This window comes from Pteronotus mesoamericanus, unplaced genomic scaffold (genome assembly GCF_021234165.1).
Source record: "Pteronotus mesoamericanus isolate MK-2021 breed Mesoamerican mustached bat unplaced genomic scaffold, CSHL_Meso_final scaffold_31, whole genome shotgun sequence".
In the NCBI taxonomy this organism is placed as follows: domain Eukaryota; kingdom Metazoa; phylum Chordata; class Mammalia; order Chiroptera; family Mormoopidae; genus Pteronotus; species Pteronotus mesoamericanus.
Window position 1 is genome coordinate 6139058 of NW_026555312.1, and position 9599 is coordinate 6148656.

Sequence of the window (9599 nt, forward strand, 5' to 3'; positions counted from 1 at the left end):
CACCAGTCGAACGGCCTTTCCCTCATGCCTAGTCTAGCTCTTCTCTTTCCCCATTTGCCTCTTACAATCTCCTGCTTTCAAGACATTGAATGAAACCTCTTCATTTTTCTGACCTGGACAACTTTCACTCGGGCCTGGTAAGACCAAGGAGGTTCATGCTGTGGCAGCCCTTTTGCTGGCCCCTAGGCTGGAACAGCCTTGCAGCCTCACCTCAGAAGCCCTGCTCTGCCTCACAGGCCAAGGCCTTTATGTCTGGGTCCTTGTGAGCTGCAGGAGAGAAAATAACAGGAATAACAAATCATTCCCAGAGCAACTAATTCACATTCCTAATCTCAAAAACTTGCCGTGTAGTCCTGGCCTGTGTGGCTTAGTGGGTTGGGCATTGTCCTGCAAAGCAAACAGCCTCTGGTTCGATTCCCAGTCAGGACACATGCCTGGGTTGCGGGTTTGGTCCCTGATCGATGTGGCTCTGTCATATCAGTGTTTCTCTCCCTCTCTATCTTCCTCCCTTCGCCCCTCTTTAAAAATAAATAAAATATTTTTAAAAAACCCCAAAACTTGGTGTGTGGCCAGTTTGCTCTTGGCCACCAGGGCTATTAGCACACTTGTGATAAATTATCCAGAAGGTTCTCCACAAAATGGTGCTCTCAGCCAGCTCTTATGAGCTGCCTGCCTCCCAACTGCTCCTACACGAGCTGTGAGGCTCAGGCTGCTGCCCTGGCAAGGCCTTCCTGGCCCCGAAGAGAAAATCTGTGCCATCTGTGGCCCAGAACCCACACACTTCTTGAGTCTGCAGATCCACACAAATGACCCAAATGAAAGCATGTGTCTTTGAACATCTTCAGGAACAATACTCAGAATGCACCTCTTTGCCATGCACTTAAAGATCTGTTTTGGTTTTTCCCTTTACTCTCTGAGCAGTACCACCTGCATACGCAGTTCGTCCAGCCCTCACCAAGCCCAGACCTCAGGCACCCTTGCTGGCAAAAGGCCACCCTCTTCAAAGGCAGACATGAAAGAAGGCAGGCACTAAATCTTCCACTTAAAACTGTCACTATCACAGAGCGTGAAGGGAGCTGCCTTGTCTAAGCAGTGAAATCCCATGTAGAGTCCATGGCTCATCCTCTGTCGCATAACTATACTGCTCCTAAAAGGGCTATGACTAAGCAGCTAGTACCCCCGGTCTTGGAATAGCCCCAGAGTTCATCTGGGGAGCTGGGAGGTTTCGCCTCTTCAGGCTACAGCCACCAGTTCAAGTCAGTATTGATCTTCTGCCATGTGCCAGGCACTGGAAATACTAAGATGCATTAGATGCATTCCTGCTCTTGCAGATGAAGACATTCATTCTCAATCTTGACCTTCAGGTATCCCTTAAGGTATCAATTGGTAGTAAGGTGTGTCACAAATAATTTGTTATCAATAATAGAAAGTACCAAAGATTTGAAATAAGAGCAGATTCACAGTCATATGCACAATACTGTTGTTCTCACATGTTTGAACACAGTAAAAAGGGTTGGGGAAGGGCAGTCTGAGCCCTATAAATGGCACATGATAAATGTCACACTCCTTGTCATCACCTGGCTTGTGTCTCAGAGAGGAAAGCTTGAGAACTGCTGGAGCCTAGTGAGGCTAGGAGGTGGGCTTACTTCCCCCGGAACCACACTCCATGTAAGTAACAAAAAAGCTACCTCTACCTTTTCCACACAAGAGGACCAGCTGGTGTTAGACTGCTTTTCAAGAAGTAGACAAAGCAGAAGGAACTGTTGTCTTTTGACTCTGGCAAAGTTTTGTCCATTTGTTGTTTGTTTATGAAAAGAACAGGACACCAGGTATAGCCATGGCAATATGTTTACTATTGGGTTGGCCAAAAAGTTCCCTTTTTTCCATAAGAGGGTTCTAGTAGTGTTTCAACTTCATGTGAAACAATTTTGTTAGATTGTATTGTATTGTAACAGCTGTCATATCAGCGTGCATTTAAAAAAACATTAAAATTGGTGATTTTTGTATAGCCATTTTCATATTGAAGATGGAAGAAAATATGCAACATTTTCAGCATATTATGCTTTATTATTTCAAGAAAGGTAAAAACACAACTTAAACACAAAAGATTTGTGCAGTGCCAGGAGAAGGTGCTGTGACTGATCGAACATGTCAAAAGTAGTTTGTGAAGTTTTGTGTTGGTGATTTCTCGCTGGACAATGCTCCATAGTTGAGTAGAGCAATTGAAGTTGATAGTGATCAAATTGAGACATTAATGGAGAACAATCAATGTTATACCACGTAGGAGATAGCCGACACACAAAATACCCAAATCAATGAAGTTACTGGTGAAAATTAAACATGTGTCTTTTATTTTACAGAAAAACAAAACCAAATAGACTATTTGGCCAACCCAATACTATGAGCTTCACCTCTGGAGTTGATATGCTACAGATGACCCATAATGAATCACAGGTTGTGCTGCGCTAAGTTAATCTCTTTAATAACAATGCTCTTCATTTCTATAGTGCTTTAAACTTAACAGAACATTTTCACATTCGTTGACTCCAGCAGGTTCAACTTTAAGACCTTTTGAAGTATGTCTTATCCCCAAATACAGGTGAAGAAATAACCTCAGAAAGGTCTTGGTCCAAGTCCATAGCAGGCGAGTGACAGAGCTGGGATTCAAATCCACATTGTCAGTTTCCAGGCTGTATTTCCTGTAGCAGCCCAGGTTGTGGTACACCCAGCTTCGTGAGGATGAGGAACAAAAATGCAGCTACCTCCTCAATGGTGACATATAAAGGAAATTGTGCTGCTTTCAAATTGTTGGATGGGATGTCTCACTGGCCCATGGAAGCCTGTTTCTCAGTAGTAGTGATAGATCAACCTCTCTCTCCTCGGTCTGTCTTCTTGGATTTGTCTTGTGAAGCAGCCCTCCTGCAGAATTTCATCTGCTTTAGGTACACAGATACCAACTGCCACGCCCTGCCCCCCAGGACTGTTCCAGACTTGGCAGTGAGGAAATACTTCTACTTAGAGCTTTACTAAGCAGCTCAAATCTTCCCGAGAGGCCACAGGTCTTACTTCCTACGATTGCAAGACCAGAACTCCTACCAGCTGCTATCTTTGGCTATTGGGCTGCCATTTGGGCTCTTTTGCATGTAGACTACTTTACTGTGACTTAAATCACAGGGACTCTTACAGAGAAGAGGGGGTAAAAAAATGCTTCCATAACTTTGCCCCTTCCTCCCAATGCGCACACACACACCCCTGCCCCTGACACCTGGCTCAGGCATTGGCTCTGTGACTAAGATGCTCCATCCAGGGAGTTGCCTTTGACAGGGAAGAATGTGGTGTCCAAACTGTGACATGGGCCACTGCTCATTAAGTGCCATTTAAATCCAAGAACTTTTCACCCCTCAGTAAGTGTTTCGCAATCAAAGTGCTTATTGAACTTCAAAATGAATGGCTATTTAAAGGGTGATTGTAGCACTCCCACAGTCAAAGAAATGAAACTTTTGGCTTTGTTAATGCTGAGTCTTGGCTCAAGGTTTGAAGGCTGGATGGAATTCTGCCCTGTACTTGCAAACACTTGAAGAACTGCTCAGTCAGCTTTCCGGGAAAAACACGCCCGCATCCTACTGTATTCCTTCAGTTTTGTTCTTGTCAACACGGCCAGCGTTGAGAGCCTATCTCTAAAGTTCAGCCCTCCTTTGTTCTCTGAACATAAGGGCAAGATTCGAAGTAATCAGATAACAAATGACGAAATATGATTATCAGCAGGGATGCCTTACATTTTTATAGCACTTCATCTTTCCAGAGGATCTCATGGTATCATTTGACCCACACAACACGTCAGAGGTGACATTGAGCTGGACTTCTTATCACCAGTTGGTGGATGAAGAATCAGAAATTTACAAATATATAAAGAGATGCAGGGTGAAAGAACCTGCATGTGCGTGTGCGTGCGTGCCAGTGCACACGCACATGCTCAAAAAGGAGGAAACATTTAATCATTTAAAATTACCCAAGATGACATCTGACAATAGGGGCTTTTGTATTAATTTCTTCTTTCATATTCCATATCAGGGTTATCTGCAGTCACACTGACTCCAGGGCTCAGACTAAGAAGAGTGGGACTCCCCACAGCCAGAAGCCATAACAGAGGGGAGAACACACCCGCTTCCGTGGGCCGCATGGCTCTGAGCCTCTAACGGTTTGAGTAGATTGTAGGGAGCTGCCAACAGCACAGACAAAATGCATGGAACTGATCATCAGAATTTTAGAACTATGTGGAACCTTAAAGAACCAAATTAAGCTGCTTTTTAATTGCATGTAGTGTTGAGAATAGTTTTTTTCCCCCTTTGTGTGTTAGTACCCTTGGTAGCATTAGCTGTCCCTCTTCTAGAAAACTGCTGGCCCATGGTCATCCAGGGCTGCTCTTGCTATGCTCACTCTTAACTCTGTGCCCTCTACTCTATCTCTGCCAACACCAACCACTGGTTTAATAACCTACACTACTACCTCCAACTCGTACAGAGCCCTCCTTCACTGCATGCTAGTAACCAGCCGGGTGACCAACCTGGACAGCCCATCACCCACTCTATGCTGAACAAGTCATTGTAAACTTCTCCTACTCCCTGGGCGCTCTTGGACGAGGTCAAAACACTAATGAAGCAAGTCAGTATCTTGTGCTTATTTTCTGACTTTGACTGAAACTGTTATACATTTTTTAAATTTATTTTCAAACAAAAACATTAACAGAAACTAAAAGGACCTCAGTTAGTTCCTAGGAGGTAATATGTCATGTGGACAAGTGTGTCTGTGCCCATTGTCCCTCCGCCATAAAACACACCCTGGGGAATGCCTGAGTGCAGTTCTGGAAAGGACCGGATGATTTTTGGCACCAACAGCACTCAGAGTCCCAAAGCTTTTACAACTGTTCCTTTGCATTCCCATGGCTGCTGTGTCAGGAACTAAATACAAGTTAGCCTCGAAGGCTGGGGGCCTGGTCTTACAAAATTTACACTGTAGGGTTCTCAGGCTGCCTGGAATGGGAAAGGGAGCAATGCTGCGCTACACCGGTCTCTCTGGGACCTCAGGCGTCCTCTGAGACTAGCTGCGGTTCCGGCTCAGCCCCCATGTGAGCAAGTCGTTGTGGTTGGGTTCTTCTAGGTCTGATGGACAGGTAAGCATGTCTGGTCGCTGGGCTCTGGGGAAACACTGCGTTTGGGTTCCTTGTTGAGGTGCAAAAAGGAAGACCCTCCCTCCTGTTTCTCGTCTTGTTCAGGGAATTTGCGTTCAGACAGGACATCTAGCGCTCTTCCAAAAGGAGCACACATTGTGGGCTGAGGTCATGACGCCAGGCCAAAGAGGTGGAGCCAGACTTCCCTTCCAGTCCCCCCTTCCCCCAAAGAGGCATGGACCATACAGCAGCTCCCTCTAGTTCCCCTTTTCTCATATCTCCACTTTGCATTCGCATCTCACTCCACTGAGGAAGCTAGTGGTAAGCTTAGCTGCCTAATTCCCCAGGCAGACTTTGAATGGATGGACGTCTGCCCAGGCAACAAAAAATAAAATTGTTTGTGCAAGACGTGCTTGGTCAACTGTTGGACAAATAGCTGATCCTCTCCACAAAGCATCAAGACTCCTCTGTACTTCTTTCCCTTTCTTTGTCCTTCAAGATAAAGAAGACAACCCCCACAGGCTGCAGAGGGCAAGGCAGGTGCCCTTTAGAGTTAACTCCTTTTCTATGGGGTCTTTCCTTTACCGACTTCCCAACCCCGTGGACGTAGGGTCCCTCCACATTGTTCCTCCCACCAGCCAAAGTTCCTGCTGTATGAGGCACAGCCTGCAGACTGCCCATGCCTGGACTTCATGCTGGCAGCCTTCCTGTCCACTGCCTTTAATTGTTATGGGTCAAGTTTCCTGGAGAACAGACTCTGAGATGGAGATTTACATGCAAGTGGGTTATTGGGGAATGCTCGTGGGAATGACCCCCCAAAGGGAGTGAGAGGAGGAGGCTCGGACACAAGGTTGAGCAGTGTGCATTTGTAATAGAGGCCTCGGCTGGTCCCACAGGGAGCTCTGAAGCTCAGCTGGCCCTTCAGAGAGCTTCTGAATGAAGGCAAAGGGATGAGAACTTGGTACTTCTGCACTGTCCAGCCATTGGATGCAGTTATTCCTGGGATAGAAGCATAGTCTTTGGCTAAAGGCAATTCCTAGGGAAGGACCCAGCTGCCCCGCAACAGCAGGCAACACTCCTGGAAGCCAGGAGAACGAGGGCCTCGGGTCTAAAGGGAGATGTGGGCAGCATGCGCCCGCGGGCGCCGGAGAAAGAGGAGGATGAAGTTGTGGTCACCAGTTCCCACCGCTCCAGCTCAGGGCAGGAGAGAAGGAGAGTTTCCAGGGGACCCCACCAGTGGCTGAAAAAGAACAAGCATGAGCTGGGAGCCGCTGGGAAAGCCTGGCCTGCAGGGGATGAACTGGTGGCTGCCTTGGGGAGGGAGTCCCAATGACCTGCTCTAAACCAAACTGGAGAGTGCAACACAGCCAAAGCATTTGTCCTGGAGGAGCACCTAGAGGGCAGCTAGTTTTAGGATGGTGTAAACCTATGCCCAAAGGTTTTTGTAACCCTACTCTGCTTTGAGATTTTTGGTGTACGTCATTTTTTTTAGTCCTCGCCTGGGGATATGTTATTGATTTTAGAGAGAGAGGGATGGAGGGAGGAAGGGCAGGAAAGAGAGCGACATTAATGTGAGAGAAAAATCGGTTGGTTGCCTCCTGTGTGCTTCGCAACCGGGGATGGAACCCACAACCTAGGTATGTGCCCTGACTGGGAACCAAACCCGGAACCTTTTGCTGTAGCTCTAACCGACTGAGCCACCCATCCAGAGCTATGTGGGGGTATGTCATTTTTAAAGCACGGCAGACTCCTGGGGATCCCAGGGGGAGAATATCTGAGAAATGTTCTGAGAAATACTGACCAAGGGTAGGAGCAAGGCCTGCTTATCTTTTTTATCTTGTATGTATTTATCTTCTCCCTCCAAATAGCGGGTTCACCAAGTCACTCAACTGGGTCCAGTTTGGTTCTCTGTTATGTGTTCACCCCCTTGGCATTACTGCCACATCTTTATTTTCCCATGTCATTTGGGAGGGAGGACAGTGGATGGTGGCTGAGGAGAGGCTGTGTGAGAAGAAAACAGGAGAAACGTCCTGCTCTCTGCCACTGACAACCCTTCTCCAGGTCGAGTGGGAGAGTGGTTGGCTGGGGCAGGTGGATTACGGAAGGTTCTGGGCCTGAATGCCCCAGCCAAGAACATTCATTAGTGTAAATACCACACCCCACTACCCTACCTGTCTCCCCTACACTACTATGTAGAATTGAAACACGCACCGGTTTGTCATTATCCCCCAGACTAACCTCACAGAGCAGAGGCTGATGCAACCCGCAGCCTGTGACACAGTTAGCAGTCAACAGCCTTTAAAGTGTGGCAAGGGTGAAATACTGCCCCACTGGTCTGAAATGGCTTTTGCCACAACAAAGGATCATTATGATGACAGGAAGACGCAGCAAACCAGGCACACTGTAGACAGGAAAGATCTCTCTCTTCCTTTTTCTATTTATGACAGAGATTTTAACCCTTCATTGTAGGGTGGGGGAGCAAATTGCAGCTCCAACCCATCTGGGTACCAGGAGGGCGGGAGCAGCTCTTGGCTGGAAGCCTGCCTGCTGGGGCGGAGCCTGAGTGCATAGCCACATGGGGTCTGTAAGGTGCTTGAAGAGCAGCTTGTGGAGCCTGGAGCCCCACGGGGTAATTTTCGTGTGTTTAGGACTACTGCTTTTTATTCACTTTTCATTCACATTTAAATAATCAAATGACATGTTCATTCAAAATCCCAACACTCTTGAAAAACCTCTTTTTCTCTTCCCACACTGCTTCCTCTACCCAGAAGGTTTTCCTCACTCTTCTCTGCAGGGATACCTCTTTCGAGACCTAGCCCGAGGCCCATCTCTTCCTCGAAGCCTTTCCTGATCTTCCGCCGCCTCCAGCCTTTCCCACCTCTCTCCTTACCTCCTACATTATCTTCCTAGTTCTCTTCATCCCACCTCCGGACCCCTCAGATCTCCCCCCTTCTCTCTATCCTAATGCAGGCGCCCACTGTTTGCCTCATTACAGCTCCTTTCCTGCTCTTCCTGCCTTTTGTCTTGCCCTCTTCAATCTATTCTCCATGCTGCAGTGTTCGTTCTAAAAGACAAATGTGATCATGTCATTTAACTGTCCAAACATTTCTACGATAGCAAACACTCACTGAATGCTCACTGCATGCCAGGCTCCAGTCTAAGTGCTCTACATTTTAAATGCCTTTAAATCTCCTAATAAGTCTATGAAGCATGGTTATATCTCCCACTTCATAAAAGAGGAAACCAAGGCTCAGAGAGATTAAGTAACTTGTTCAAGATCACACAGCTAGTAAGTGGCAGAGCCAACATTTGAACTAAGACAATCTTCAAATAGTACCCTCTCAAAAAATGCATTAAAATGCATTATAATCCTACTGCTTCTCAATGGTTCTTCACAACTCTCAGGATAAAGTCCAAACTCCTTAGCACTTAAGGCCCCTCATTTTAGACTCATCCCTTTTCATTTGCTGACATGGCCATTTTTTTTTTATTGCTGAGTAATATTCCATTGTGTGTGTATATACATACACACACAGAGACAATATATACTATATATTATCATATTGTATATTGTGATATATATATATATATATTCATTCATTCTGTCTTCTTTACCCATTCATCATCTATCAGTGGCCACCTAGGCTGCTCCAATATCTTGGCTATTGTAAATAATGCTGTAAATGAACATAGGGGTACACATATCTTTTGAGAGAGTGAAGGGAGGGAGAAATAGAGAGAAAGAAACATTCACATGAGAGAGAAACATTAATCAGTTGCCTCTTATCCACACCCTGATCAACCCACAACCCAGGCATGTGCCCTGATGGAACCAACAACCTTCTGCTTTGCAGGGCAACGCCCAATCAACTGAGCCACACCAGTCAGGGCTGGGGTACATATATCTTTTTAAGATTGTGTTTCTGTTTTCTTCACCTACTATATCCAGAAATAGAATGGCTGGATCATATGGCAGCTCTATTTTTAATCTTTGTGAGGAATCTCCATATTGTTCCTTTTTAAAAATATTTTATTTATTTATTTTGTTAGAGAGAAGGAAAGGGAGGGAGAAAGAGAGGGAAAGGAATATTGATGCAAGAGAAAAACATCAATTGGTTGCCTCTCAAATATACCAATCAGGGACTGGACCCCACAACCCAGGCATGTACCCTGACTGGGAATTGAACCAGTGACCTTTTGCTTTGGGGAACAATGTTCAACCAACTGAGCTGTATCAGTCAAGGCTCCATACTGTTTCCATAGTGGCTGCACCAATTTACAATCCCACCAATAGTGCACAAGTGTTCCATTTTCTCCACATCTTGGCGAGCACTTGCTTTTTATCCATTTATTGATGATAGCCATTTTGACAGGTGTGAGGTGATGTCTCACTGTGGTTTTGATTTGCATTTGCCTGATGATTAATGATGCT